The following is a 16,415-nucleotide window of genomic DNA, read 5'->3' as shown; positions in this document are numbered from 1 at the left end:
TCTTATTGCATGATAATGTTGGTTCTCCATTTATATAGAAGTAAAGGTTGATTATTTTTTACACTCAAAATATATAAAGAAATAGAAACAATTAGCAATTGAAAATAAGAATAAGTGGGGGTGGTAAGTAATACGCTTAATTGCAGTTTTAGTCCCCCTATTTATGTTGATTCACGAAATTGGTCCTCTTATGTTAAAAGTCAACAGTTTTGGTCCCTCTATTTGATTTTTTAACTAAGAAATGATGACGTTAGATGCTTTAAACAAAATGACATATGATACGATGATGTAGAGTGATTAACACCCCATAAAATTGAAATAAAATACCGTAAAATTTAACTTTCAACTTTGAAAATTTTTCATATTTTAAATTTAATTAATACCATATAAATAATTAATGCATTTAGATGGTTCTATATCATAGAATTGTATATCACGTTGTATAAAATATATCAAATCGGCATTTTTTTAGTTCAAAAATTTGAAGAATAGATTAAAACTATTGACTTTTAAAATAGGAATACTAATTTTGTTAATTGATAATAATAGAGGGACCAAAACTGAAATTAATATCATTTTAATATTAACGATAAATAAATTAAATAAAAATGCAAAAATCTTTTCTAAAAAAAAGTAGAAAACCTGCGAAACGACGAGCTGTTGGCCTTGAAGAAAAGAGAAACTTTAGGTGACTCGTTGGTTGGCAGAACCACCGATGGCGGTGATAGATGAACCAAAACCAGCGGCGATGAAAACGGAAAGCTCGCTATTGTGCAGGGAATCAGTGGCGGAAGAACAAACGCCCGTGTGGTGAGTGTTGATGGCGATGATCAAAGCAGAAAAGGAAGAAACAGAAATAAAAGCTCTCAACAAGACAAAGAATGTAAGAGTGTTGGATCAGTTAGTGTGCACAAGAAGAAGAGGAATTAGCGTGAATACAATAACAGAGGGTAAGTGTCCAAATTTATAGGTAACTTGTAGGGTTTTTCTTTCAACGGTAACTAATTAAATTTAACAAGCCTTGTTTGGATCACAAGTAAGTATCTAAACCCATAAGGGCACTGGATTACCCGCTCTCTCGCGGGAGTTAATCAATTTCAACGGTAATGAAATCTTTTTTTTTTTTTTTATTTTTTTTTAGGTAAAATTTTTTTCTTTTTTTTTTTCATTTCATAATTTTTTTTTTTTTTTTTTTTTTTTTCTCTTTATTTTTATAATTGATTCGATTAGATTAATTGGAACTAAAGCAAGAGATTATTTATGAAGTTTCGTTGCAAATTGATTCGCCCTTTCTGTCTATCCTAGGAAGTGCTGATACCAATTGATGGAACTCACATAATAAACTTTCATTTTTCTGTTTGAAACTTTCCTTACGAGCATTGTGATTAGAACTAATCACAATAATATATAGAACGAATGATCAAAACAGCAGGGTTGGCTCCTAGACTTCTCCATTTTGAGGTAATTCAAAAATTCATATTGGTAATGTTATTTAGGCAGATTAATTTATAAATATAGCTAAATTGGTCTTTAATTTAAATTAGATCACCTGCATATGATAGAGGTAAAAGTTGAGAATGTTTACAGAGTAAGTAGCAGATGTATCTCTAAGACCATAATATAATTGGAGCCTTGGTTATCCAGTCATATATATAGGTGTCATCACTATGTATGGTTTGTAGTTATTTTCCAGTTCCTACAAAAGTTAGCTTTGGTATAGTGGTTGTACTGAAGTAGAACCTATTGAGTTCTATAGTGCTTGAGTGTCGAGATATTTCCTATTACGTATTCCTGATCAATTCTGCATTTTTTTGGGGTAGAATTCCTATATAATGTTTGGTGGAATGTCAAAATTTAAATCTCATTGTTTTGAATGAATATGTATGTAGCTATGTTAATCATGCAGACTTGACCCTTTCACTCATGTAACTTTCTCTTTTGCATAGAAATTTGGTTTTCTTTTGGATAATTGATTGCTTTTTTAATTTACTGATCGGATAATTAAACTTGTCACAAGACTTGTTATAATTTAGCTCTAAAGTTTTGTAAATATAACAAGAACCAACAAATTGGAGATTTGTCAACTTTGTGTGTACTACTTTCCTTATGTTCCAATTCTTGTGTTATTTGTCAACTTTCCATTGTGTGTCTAAACAGTTTTGCGCCTAAAATTTGTAAATTGACATTCACTTGATGATAGTTTCATTGTGTTATTTGAAAAGGCTCTTTGAGCTTATTGAAAGCCAAAAACAAAATTAGTGTTGATAAGCTGAAATTCCTCTTTTTGCAAGTTTATTATTCTTAACCACCATTAGGCTATCTTTTAAACTGCCACCAAGTTGTAGAGGGCATAACAGATTCAATTTCACCTCCTAAGCTTCCGATGGTGCAAAAAAGGATTAGCATTCAACACTGGTAGCTTGTTTAGTTTATTGTTTGACTTGCAAATTTTTTGGATAGTAATTTTCATTCTGGTGAATAACTTGTTTTTTAAAGCTTCAATTTAAGTTGGTTTGGTATCCGTAGACAGCAGAAAATGTCCTTCAACATTCGTGTTTTTGTACTATTAACTGGTCTTTAAATCTTGAATTTAAGTGGTGCATGCAAGGATTGTGGATTTAAAATTAGCAGCATCAGTGTTCGGGATTTTGGTGAAATTAGCAGCATGAGTCTATGGTTGTTCTATTGGTGGGGGATGATAATAGGTGAGCTGGCTGAAATGGTGTACATTTAGACAAAGTGAGGAGATCACAGTCTTGGTGTTTCTTATTGTTGTAGTTTTGATGTAGATTTTATGGATAAATTTTTAAAGAGGAAATTACGGTGAAATGAGCGAGAATCCCGTTCTCAACAACAATGAAATTAAGCAAGAGACTATTTAGAGATCAATATCCTTAATTAAGTTTCAAGCTGTATATTTTTTTGTATGCTGTTGCAGTGTAGAATTGATTTTCTTTAAATCTGTTGCTATCATTATTTTAAAGTTTGAGTTTCCGTAACAGTTTTGCCTACAACAATTGATACCAACAATGTCTTGATCAGTTTCATCATGAGTTTCTATCTTTATGAAATGTAGCTTTGAAAAATTGGACAAACAGGTGAAGTATTAGTAATACAAGCAGTTGCAGGGTTGATCTTCAATTCTGCATAATTGGACTTGTTATTCTGTACATAAGACATGTAATTGGTTTTAAAACATTGTTGATATACACACTAGCATGTGGTGCTTGATGAGGTTGGCCTCTCCCTTGAAGAATGAACTTCAGAAGCTTGTTCTATATAAAACAAAATTCCATTTTATAAGATATTAAAACAAAATTCTGTTGAATATCATTATGCATTTAAGGAATCGGTTGGTAAGTTAGTTTGAGAAACAACTAACATTGTTTTATAATTAGATGGGTCATATTCAGAACTTAGAGTACTAATCCCACTTATTGATTTTGAAATGTTAAAGAGACCCTCATCGTCTTGCAAGAGGATTCTACTCCTGTTGTTATTTTATATGAGAGCTTGTTCTTTTTTTTCTTGATATTTCAGCAACAATACTCACATTTCTACCACTCTTTTCCTCTGTTCTATATAATAACAAACTTATAATTCTTTATTATATAGTTATGATGCATATTGCCACTTTCTATTATTCTTTTACTCTTTCCTTGCGGTTACTCTATCAAAATATCTCCTTCATATCTATAGTTATGATTTTAACCATTCAATTATCAACTTTAAACACATTTAAATGATTATTTTTTAAATCAAACGTCAATCTCACTAAAATAAAATTTGAAAACATCTAATACACCTCGTGGTTGTGGCAATTCATAAGACAATAATCACTGCACAAATTGCTCATCGTTCTTGAGGTCATAACATACTCATCATTGCATGATAATTTAAAAATAAATTAAGATCACAACATAATACTAATTACCTCCCAAAAAAATCCTATACACTAAACTAAATATCAAACCAGTTTGTTTAGTTACTTAATATCCTATACTTTTTTTGAAAGGACATAATATCTTACACTTCAATACACTTATCTGTTTTGAAATGAAATGAATTGCAGTTTACACTTATTATTTTTCACAACATAATATTGTAAGGTGTTCAAACCCACTAAATGATATGCATATATATAAATGATGATAGTCTTGAAACTTAAGCTAAAATGATTTGCAGTTTATTATTTTTCATTTATTTTCAAGTACTTGCTAATTTAGTCTAGAAGTACACATCTTTATTATGTTATACTATAATAACAAATTGTACTTTTGTAATAATTAAAAATATCGATTAAACCTTATTGTAGTTATTTTAAAAAAGGATTCAACGACTAATACATATATCCTATTTTCTTTTTTCATTTGTGCATATGTCCTTTTGTATGCTTAACTCTAATAGCATAAACATATCTATTAATAAATTTTGCTCTCAAATTTGATTAATACCAAATAATAAATTATGTATGGGTTAATATCTAGCTTTTATTAACATAAAAATAAAAACATTAAAATAAAGTATATGCATTAAGTTGAGTACACTTAAATTTAAATCTATAGTTTTATACCATAAAGAATCTAAAGATAAATAAAGAAACTTCACCTATTAGGAATACCACGCAAAAGGCACTAATGAGATCTATCTAACTACTTTAAAATGCAATGACAACATAACTATTTTTGATCCAATCAGCAACTCCATAAGACATATAGAGCATAACTAGTGTGTCATTTTTTCTTCAATTTTTATACTTTGAAGATTGTAATAAGACTAGGTAGTTTCTAAATTTGTTCTTCTCATTGAAACCTCGCTAATCTGATTGATGAAACCTTGTGGCTGACAGTGATGAAAATAGAAAACACAAAATTGAATGGCGAAAAAATGAGAGAAATTGTAAGTTGCCTTTGAAGCTAGAAAGAAGAAGAGAATTAGTGCCTATCAGAGTAATACGAATTAGAGAGAAAGTGTTTTTCCAAATATATACAGGCGAACTTTTAAGTTATTTCTCTTATTTGCTTTCCAACACTACTTGCACCAATTGACAATATCTAAAGATAATATTTTGCATTTAGTTATTTATATTTTGTAGAATCTATTTATGTAATTAACTATTATTTTTGTTGTCTTAAATTTCTCTCACTAATATCTCATCATGTATTCCCACTCTCTTGATTTTTTTAATTGATTTCATGAATTGGTATTTCTAATTGATTTGTTTATAAAATTGATTTGATTGATAATTGGTACTTGACATTTGTTGTTTTAATTGTGACGTTAAGAAAATAAAGCAAAGAGTTTATTTATGAGGGCTTAAAGAATATAATTAAAGATATATATATATATATATATATATATATATATATATAATAGGGTACAATTGTTTCTTGTTTGTTTAGAAAGTATCTTAAACTTCACCAGATTACTAATTAGAAAATGATGTTGTTTTATTGTTCCAGAATTAATGTGGAATTCTATCCCCTTTAAGATTTCATTTTGTGAGCTTAATTTGTTTTGTTTTACTTTTTTTCTGTCATATATTATCATATATTGTTTTCATTAAATCTATAATTTATGTTCCTACTTTTGATTAATCAAGTCATGTGAATTAATTCTTCTTATTGATTTCATTAATTAGTAATTTTAATTGATTTGATTTTTATAATTGATTTTCTTTCTGTCATATATTGTTTCTATTAAATCTATGTTCCTACTTTTGATTAATCAAGTCATGTGAATTAATTGTTCTTATTAATTTCATTAATTGTTCTTATTGATTTCATTAATTGGTACTTTTAATTGATTCAATTTTTATAATTGATTAGATCTATTAATTGTTTTTTGACATATTGTGACGTGAAGGAAATGAAACAAAACTATATTTATGAGGGCTTAGGGAATATAATTAAAGATAAACATAGAAGGGTATAATTGTTTTTTTATGTTTATTTAGTTCTCAAAGTGAAAGTGATGTTTATTTGATTATAAAAAGTAGGGATATCAACACAACCAGTACTTGCGGGTATCCATTGGACATGTCGTAATTTAGACGGAAAAAATCCGTTTTAATTGAATGTGGATGCGAATATTTTTTTATATTAAAACTCGAGGACACAAATAGGTTTGTGGCCGTCGATATCTACCTCACATTCGAACCCACTTTACTAGTAATATTATTGTCATTTTTAATTTTTTATACATCTATATATTTAATATTTTTTTAACTATGATTTTAATACTTTTAATTGTCATTTTTATTATTCTCATTATGTGAGTATAATGGATTTGGTTGCACTTTTTTTTAGCTTCTTTAATATTGTATTACATCAAAATGCAAGAAATCTCTATTCCTACTTTTTATTAATCTATGTCATTTGAAGAAGGTTTTCTTTTTTACATTTCGCAATTAATTGTAGGCAAAGCTAATGAGAAGAGTTTGTTTAAGAACTTATTCCATTAAATGTAGGTAGACACTAGAAGAGTATATCTCTTAATTCATTTTCACACAACAAACCATGTAACTTGGACATCATTAACCCTTGCGATTTTTATATATTTCTACTTTTTATTTTTTATATCTTTTATTAAATTATTTTAATGTAGAGATATTTACGGTAGAAATGTAACCTTTTGTTGATATCAAAATGTTGTTTCATAAGGGATGCTTTAGCCAATTATAAATGAAAATATGTCTTATGTAATTTAATTTTTTTTCTTTATATTTTAATATCGAAAAATTATGTCATACGCAAAATTGGATATTATGTCAAATTCACTCTAGTGATGTTAGTATTTTTAAATTAAAGTTAATTTCATTTTCTTCATATTTTAATTATCGTATCCGGTTTGTCTGCGAAAAAGGAGTCGTCATTAACTTTATTTTATTTTTAAGGGAAAATTAGATAAAGCCTAAAATAAAATTCTTGAACAAAAAAAAAAAAGATTTGGGAGTCGAATAGAGAAAGTAATATTACCATACATCGTCCGTTAAAACGGTTATCCTATAATTAATTATACACAAATTATTTATTTATTTAATTATTTATTTTTATCCCCTAAAAGAAAATAAATTATTTACATTATTAAATGAAGGAAAAAATTTTTTTTTTATTAATTTGGTTTGACAAGGAAAAACTTTGCTCCTACGTATCCTCATCTCCAATAGAAAAATCAAAACACATATAGTCTTTGAGTAAAAAATATTTATGTGTTGTCTAATATTTAGTATTACTCTATTTTAATTATTTTTTTATTATAATTATTATTATATACGTAACCAAAGATAAAAATGTAATCATAATAATAATAATAACAAAAAAAACGGTGAGATGTCTATTTAGGGATTGTATATTTTTATTTTAAAATAAAGAAAAATTATTTTTTATTAGAAAACAACTTAACACAGCGATATGTGAACGAAATAGATGGGTGTGACGGTGAAATAGTCTGTTAAAGAATTTGCTTGTGCATTGTCGAATTTGTCATGACACAAAGGCCACCAACGATTGAGGTGAGTGATGTGGCGCGCCGAGTGAGAATGAATTTCATCTGATGATAGCGACCATTAATTCTAATCATAATTAGGAAAAATTGTTCATTCGTTATTATGATTTATTTATTTATTTATTTATTTGATTGAGATGTGATATGAACTTTCTTTTATATTACAATAGGGTGAAATTTGTTTTCTTGGTGATTAATTTATGAACATCAATTAGTTATATTTTGTTTATAGTATTTTGTGTTGCAAAGAAAACAATTTTAGGAACAAACAACTTTACAAAAATAAAAGTTTAACATATGAGTTTATTTTTGCATAAATAGAAAAAGAGAAAGAAAAAAAAAACATTATACAAAGACTAATAAGAAGAAAATTAGAGAAACAATAAGAAAATAATACTTTACTACTGAATTAGTTTTTGCTAGACTGATTTTTTCAAGATTAGATTCTCTGTTTTTCTTTTGAATATTATTATTATTTTTTTTTTGTGCTCCCAATAGTGCTCCCTCATTTTTATTTTTGTTGTCGATTATTTATAGACTTTTTAGGTGTAGGTTACAAAATACAAGAAAATAACTACTAATTGTACAAATAAGAACATATTATTCTTCTTCGGATCAAACTTATAAATAATTTGCTTCATTTGACACTTCTATATCCCCTTCATCTATTTTAATTTACGAAAGTATAACTCAACCTTTTCTTTCTTCCACAATGATTAAGTAAATAGATTGGTTTCTGAAATATGGGCACTGCTTGTATTGTAGTGTTGAATTAGCCAACACATTCACATATAGATTGGTTTGTCCTTTTTATGATAAGTTCAATAATGTAAATTAACTATTTACTCTGTTTTTTTTTTTCTTTTCTTTTTCTATTAACAAGAAGGTAAATTAATTTGAATGAGAAAACTATTACCACCATATACGATGCCAGTTTATTGCATGTTACTGGAGTTGTCAGTTTATTGCTCGAGCATAGAAAACACATCGACGAAGCATTGGCAGCACATGGGTGTCGTTAACATCAATGAAGACATTATTATTGATTAATCATGTGTATTATGATGTGTTGTAGAATTATAATGTGTTATAATGATTGTTTGTGGAGGAATTTTAACATCTTGAGAATATTATATTTTGTAGATGTTGTATGATTTAACTACTAACTAGATATTAAGATTAAATTGTACTTCAACTTTATAAATGTTACTATTTGAATTTAGAAGCAAAATGATTAGTTGATAAGAGTTATTGAATAATACATTAGTAGAAGCATCATGTACAAAATTTTGTCGAATTAATTAATTGACGCAAATGAGATATTTCTGGACTTAATGATCTAACGTGGAAAATGAACTTATGTATTTTGCAAGATGGTCTTCCCTATGCACATTAGAGAAAGTTAAAAAGTAATCATCTTTAGTATGATGTTTATTGTAATTTTCTATTATCATTTTTGGATATGTTCAAGATAATTGACAATGATTTAAAAATTCAATGTTAAAATATTTATTTGAATTGATTATTTTTGGCTTTATATTTTATAAACATATACTAAAATTTCTCTTATATTAATATACTAATATTTTCTATCACCTTTTTAAATCTGTTTAAATAAAATAGACACTGTATTTCAAGAGTTCTATAAATATTTGTATAAATCAAATTACCTCATGATATGTTATTAATGTTTGTGTGCTCATATTTGATATTCAACCTCATAACATGTGGTTGAAGAAAAATTACTATGCAATTGCATTTAGATAATATATTTGAGGAAGACATTTTAAAATATTAAGAAGAACAATCATATCTATTAAAACAACTTCTCAACCTTTGGTCATGACACATAAACATTCTATATATGTACCACCTCCAAGTATATGCTGAGTTGTTAACTTAAAAATCATCATTTTCTTTTCTCTATCTAATATTTTTCTCCAAATCAATTCTGTGATAATTATTTATTGTTTCATTTTTACCGTTTAATGCATTTTTCAAGTAATTACACGTCTATTCCGATTCAAAACATAATATTAACTACACTTAATTCCAGACGTCTTATACATTTACTGCTTACTGAATTTTTGACCAAACTGTTTTGACAGATCGAGATTCTGTACTCGATCACAGAGTTAGTGTAGAAATTGTAGTTATCGTCGTTTTCTTGAAAATTGATGCGATTGTTGTTGTCCACGTTTTGTTTAGGTTTGGTTAAGAGCTGGTTGTGTGTCCAGGTTGAAAGGGGTAGTGTGTGTAGCGATGCTAGTGGTGGCAATTCTAAGGGGACTAAAGCACAAGTTATGACAGTTGTTTTGCGAGTCAATGACATGTTGAATAACATGATTCATCTTGGAGCAGCAGACGTAAAAACTTACGAGAATCAAATACCACTCCACAAGGGGAAAACAACAAGGCACTTGCTCTAACGAAGAGAAAGGAACAAGGAAACAAGCAAAGAAAAACATTGCAAGAGCAAGGGAGAAAATGAGAGGGTTTTAGAGAGTTTGCAATGATGAATCTTGGAGAATTCTTGATTTTTTTTTTTGAATGAATTATGGAACTTAATATTATTTGGATACTCTAAATTGATTTTTTTTTGTTGAACTTTTAATTTAATTTATCTAAATATTTAAAAGATAATATGCATTAATAAAGTCTCTATTTTTTATGCCAAGTAAAAAAGTTGTTAAATTAAAATGGTAGAAAAAACCGAAGAGACAAAAGTAAAAAAAACTCAAATATAATAAAAAGAAAAATTTTCTATTAACGAAACAACATATTACACAAAAATGTAAACATTGAAAGAAACTATACAAACTATGTTTACATCGGTCAACAAGAATAATGTTGACTCAATTTAAACCTATTGTATTATGCTCTAAAGAAGTTAGAAGATGAATTTAGGAGATAAGTCTACGACACAAAGGGCATGTGTTTGATTCATTGAGCCACCTCATAATACAATTCTCATGATAAACATGTGAACATGGACTAGGCAAGCGAATTGCTTTCGACCCAAAAGAAAAATCAACAAGACATATAGAACATGTCGAAGTTTGAGTTGGCGTTTCTTCATCAATTTTAATTCTTTCAAAGTTATGAACAGAACGTCTTCTTGTAGGAACATGAACATGGTTGATGTTGTTATCTTGAAGAATGTAGTGGTTGCCTAGAGCATAAATCGGCAAGATATCTTGCGGATTTATCCTATGAAGAAGATCATTGATAAGGTTGTCGTTCCTTTCGCAAAGGATAAAGTTAGCATCTTCAACAAACATATGTGACAAAATCAAGTTTCTTCCGGGAGCTCGAAATGAAATAGAAGGAATTACTTCATAAACACCATTCCTAACAGGATACCGCACTTCAAATGTGACTCTTCCATTTTCTCCTCTTAGAAATGCTGTTAATATTCCATCATATTGTTGGTGCTCCATTCTCTAACTTAAAATTTTTCTCTAGTTTTGCACTAAAAATAATTAAGAAAAAAATAATAATAAGCAAAGTGAGAAAGATATTCAAATTGTAATATTAAGAGTAATCAAAAAAAATTATCAAATTAGAGAAGACAATTTCATCGGCAAAAATAAAAAAAAATAAAAAATTGAGGGAGATATAAAATTATTAGTAATAATGAAAGAAAAATAGAAAGTAAGAATATGATGAAAAGAGAAACCTTTGAGAGAGGTAGACGCAAAATAGAAACTAAGAACCAACACCGTCGGGGACTCGGTGGGTGGCAGTGATGAAGACTGACTCAACTCAACCTAATTTGGGTAAAATGATCGGAAACGAAGAACTGTTAACAACACCAGCGAGCGCACAAAAAGAATGTGAAGAATATTGTTGCGTGAATTGATCTCAACAGAACAAGAAGAAGAGGAATTAGAGTTATTACGAATACCCAAGAGACTAGTAAGTACCCATATATTTATAGCTGTTATTTGTAGGTTTTGCTTTTCAACGGTAACTTACTCAATTGTTTGGATCCCAAGTTTGTATCGAAACCCAATAGGCGCTCCCTGGCGGGAATGATTGTCAACAATAATTAATTCTTATTTGAGGGTAAATCTTTTATATTTATTATTTAGATTCGATAATTTTTTTTTATTCTCATTAACCGTCTATATTTTATTAATTAAGATTAAAAAAAATATACAGCTGTGTTTTTTTCATTCAAAGTAACTAATGAATTAATAACCTTGTTTTCAATTCTCTCTCTATCTTGATTTTTATAATTGATTTGATTAGATTAATTGGAACTAAAGCAAGAGATTATTTATGAAGTTTCAATGCGAAATTTGGTTTGCTTTTAGATAATTGATTGCTTTATTAATTTACTGATCGGATAATTAAACTTGTCACAAGGCTTGTTATAAACTTAGCTCTAAAGTTTTGGAAATATAACAAGAACCAACAAAGTGGAGATTTGTCAACTTTGTGTGTAAGACTTTCCTTTTGTTCCAAATCTTGTGTTATTTGTCAACTTTCCTTTTGTTCCAAATCTTGTGTTATTTGTCAACTTTCCGTTGTGTGTCTAATCAGTTTTAATTTGCAAATTGACGTTCATTTGATGATAGTTTCACTAAGTTATTTGAAAAGACTCTTTGTGCTTATTGAAAGCCAAAAACAAAATTAGTGTTGATAAGTTGAAATTCCTCTGTTTGCAAGTTTATTATTCTTTACCACCATTAGCCATTAGGCTATCTTTTAAACTGCCACCAAGTTGTAGAGGGCATAACATATTCAATTTCACCTCCTAAGCTTCCAATGGTGCAAAAAAGTATTAGTATTCAACAGTGGTAGCTTGTTTAGTTTATTGTTTGACTTGCAAATTTTTTGGATAGTAATTTTCATTCATGTGAATAACTATTGTGTTTTTAAAGCTTCAATTTATGTTGGTTTGGTATCAGTAGACAGAAAAAAAATGTCCTTCAACATGTGTGTTTTTCTACTACTAACTGGTCTTTAAAGCTTGAATTTAAGTATATTGCAAGGATTGTGGATTTAAAATTAGCAGCATGAGTTCATGATTGTTCTATTGGTGGGGGCTGATAATAGGTGAGCTGGCTGAAATGGTGTACATTTAGACAAAGTGAGGAGATCACAGTCTTGGTGTTTCTTATTGTTGTAGTTTTGATGTATATTTTATGGATAAATTTTTAAAAACAGTGAAATGAGCGAGATTCCCGTTCTCAACAACAATTAAATTAACCAAGAGACTTTTTAGAGATCAATATGGGTAATTAAATTTAAGTGGTATATTTTTCTGTATGCTGTTGCAGTGTAGAATTGAATTTCTTAAAATCTGTTTCTACCATTGTTTTTAAAGTTTGAGTTTCCGTAAAAGTTTTTCCTACAGCAACTGATACCAACAATGTTTTGATCAGTTTCATCAATAGTTTATATCTTTATGAAATGTAACTTTGAAAAATTGGACAAACGGGTGAAGTATTAGTAATACAAGCAGTTGCAGGGTTGATCTTCAATTCTGCATAATTTGACTTGTTAATCTGCACATAAGACATGTAATTGGTTTGAAACCATTGTTGAGATACACTCTAGCATGTGGTGCTTGATGAGGTTGGCCTCTCCCCTGATGAATGAACTTCAGAAGCTTGTTCATTCTCTGCCATATGTGTAAGTGCCACTTTGGATCTTTTTGATTGATTCCGCATTAGACTTTTATTTTAATGATTTATTTATTTAAGATCAATCTAAGTAAATTATTTACATATAAAACTAAAGTGCTGATTTTGTTTTTGCTTTCTGTGTGTTGATTGAAATGGTAAGTTTAACATATTTCCATTTTATAAGATATTAGAACCAAATTCTGTGGAATATCATTATGCATTTAAGGAATTGGTTGGTAAGTTAGTTTTAGAAACAGCTAACATTGTTTTATAATTAGATGGGTCATATTCATAATATGTTACTATATACAAAACTTGTTCAATATACTCATCTGTTTTGAAATGAAATAAATTGCAGTTTACACTTATTATTTTTCACAACATAATACTATAAAGTGTTCAAACCCACTAAATGATCTGCAAATATATAAATGATGATAGTCTTGAAACTTATGCTTAAATGAATTGTTGTTTACACTTATTATTTTTCATTTATTTTCACGTACATGCTAATTTAGTTTAGTTTAGAAGTACACATCTTCTTTATGTTATACTATAATAACAAATTGTACTTTTGTAATAATTAAAAAAATCCATTCAACTTTATTTTAATTATTTTAATAAAGGATTCAACGACTAATACATATCTTTTTTTTTTTTTTTTTCATTTGCGCATATGTTCTTTTTTATGCTTAACTCTAATCACATAAACATATCTATTAATAAATTTTGCTCTGATTCATACCAATTAATAAATTATGTGCGAGTTAATATCTAGTTTTTATTAACATAAAAATAAAAAGAAACAAAAATAAAAACATTAAAAGAAAGTATATGCATTAAGTTGACTACACTTGAATTTAAATCTATAGTTTTATACCATAATGAATCTAAAGATAAAGGCTTAATTGTAGTTTTGATCTCCCTATTTTAGCTAAATCGCGAAAGTAGTCCCCCATTTTATTTCTCCACAGTTTTGATCCCTCAAACATAATTTTGGTCTAAAACTTGGTGAAATTTCATTTTTTTTTTTGTATTTATTTAACTCACACCATGCCTCATGATCTCATTTGCAACAATTGTACCTAAAATCTATTATCCTAAATGGTGTAGTACGTCTTTAAAAAATGAAATTTCATCAATTTTTGGACCAAAATTCAGTTTGGGGGACCAAAACTGAGGAGAAACAAAATGGGGGGACTGCTTTCGCAGTTCAACTAAAATAGTGGGACCAAAACTGCAATTAAGCCAAAGATAAATAAATAAACTTCACCTAATAGGTCCACCACACAAAAGGCACTTATGAGATCTATCTAACCACTTTATAATGCAATGATCGTGAAAGGGATGAGAACAAGGCAACATAACTACTTTTGACCCAATCAACAACTCCATAAGACATATAGAGTATAACTAGGTTTGTCATCGCTAATCTGATTGATGAAACCTTGTGGCTGAAGGTGATGAAAATAGAAAACAGAAACTTGAATGGCAAAAAAATGAGAGATATTGTAAGATGCTTGAAGCTAGAAAGAAGAAGAGAATTAGTGGTGATTAGAGTAATTTTGAATCAGAGAAAAAATGATATTGTCTTTTTGCTTTCCAACAGTGCTTGCACCAATTGACAATATATAACAATAATGTTTTGCATTTATTTATTTATATTTTATAGAATCTATTTCTTTAATTAACTATTATTCTTTGTTGCTTTAAATTTCTCTCACTAATCTCTCATCACGTATTCCCATTCTCTTGATTATTTTTAATTGATTTCATTAATTGGCTTTTTTAATTGATTTGTTTTTAAAAATTGATTTGATTGATTAATTGGTAGTTGACATTTGTTTTATTATTGTGACGTTGAGAAAATAAAGCGAAGAGTTTATTTATGAAGGCTTAAAGAATATAATTAAAGATATATATAGTAGGGTACAATTGTTTGTTGTTTGTTTAGAAAATATCTTAAACTTCGCAACATTACTAATTAGGAAATGATGTTGCTTAATTGTTCCAGAATTAAGGTGGAATTCTTATTCCTTTTAAAATTCTCATTTTGTAATTTTAATTGATTTGACTTTTATAATTGATTTGATCGATTAATTGTTTTTAGACATTTGTATTTGTAGTATTGTGACGTCAAGGAAATAAAGCAAAACTATATTTATGAGGGTTTAGAGAATATAATTGAAGATAAACATAGAAGGGTATAATTGTTTTATATGTTTATTTGGTTCTCAAGGTGACACACCAATGTTTATTTGATTATAAAAAGTAGGGATATCAACTCAACCGATATATGCGGGGTATCCATTGGATCCGTCGTGATTTGGATGGAGAAAATCCATTTTAATTGGATGTGGGTGCAAATTTTTTTAGATATTAAAACTCGAAGGTGGAGATGGATTTGTAGCCACTGATATCTACCTTACACCCGAACTCGTTCCACTAGTAATATTATTGTCATTTTTAAATTTTATATACATGTATATATTCAATATATTTAATAAATTTTTTAATATTAAAAATTATAACCACCTCTTTAATTATAGAAAATATCATTTTAATACTTTTTTAATTTTATTATTGTATAATAATTATTATTTTGCTATATTATTATAATAAATATAAATATAAATTTATTATTTTATATATATGAATAAGTGCAGATACAGATGGAAAAATACAAACTCCACTATGGACGCAGATGAAGACTTATATTTTGTTGGACTTTAGTCCTTTTAATCCTAATTTTGACATAATTAACAAACATACAATGTTCATACATCATATGATAAATCTAACATTTTAATTGTGTTGGACTTTAGTCCTTTGAATCCTAATTTTGACATAATTAACAAACATACAATGTTCATACACCACATGATAAATCTAATATTTGAATTGAGCAAGATTTCAGGAACAACAATCCAATCCTACACACTTGGAACATATTGCTTGGAACACAAGAAATCAACAAAAGTTGATTTTTGACTGAAGCAAATCGATTGGGAAATCGATTTCATAACAAGGGTGTAAGGAAACACAACTGTTTGTGATGGTATAATCGATTGGGCAATCGACTGACTAAATTAGAAATGAAAATTGCACAAGTCAGTAGCACCCCAGTTTTGAGGGTAATCGATTGACAAATCGATTATACATCTCACAAATAAACCTGATTGAAATAAATCGATTTTTTTTGACTGAAGTAAATCGATTTCATAACAAGGGTGTAAAGAAACACAACTGTTTGTGTTGGTATAATCGATTGGG

General features: G+C 28.2%; 1 long non-coding RNA gene across 1 annotated transcript; it reads left to right on the top strand.

Annotated features, from left to right (window-relative positions):
* The first annotated feature begins 633 nt into the window (after window positions 1–633).
* LOC113785070 (uncharacterized) lies at window positions 634–3,047 on the top strand. The gene is made up of 2 exons (XR_012162999.1): window positions 634–950; window positions 1,306–3,047. It is a non-coding gene; the product is annotated as an uncharacterized lncRNA (long non-coding RNA).
* Window positions 3,048–16,415: the final 13,368 nt, after the last annotated feature.

This window comes from Cicer arietinum, chromosome 5 (assembly GCF_000331145.2).
Source record: "Cicer arietinum cultivar CDC Frontier isolate Library 1 chromosome 5, Cicar.CDCFrontier_v2.0, whole genome shotgun sequence".
In the NCBI taxonomy this organism is placed as follows: Eukaryota; Viridiplantae; Streptophyta; class Magnoliopsida; order Fabales; family Fabaceae; genus Cicer; species Cicer arietinum.
Note: the sequence above shows the minus strand (reverse complement) of the source record. Positions and strands in the feature narration are given on the sequence as shown.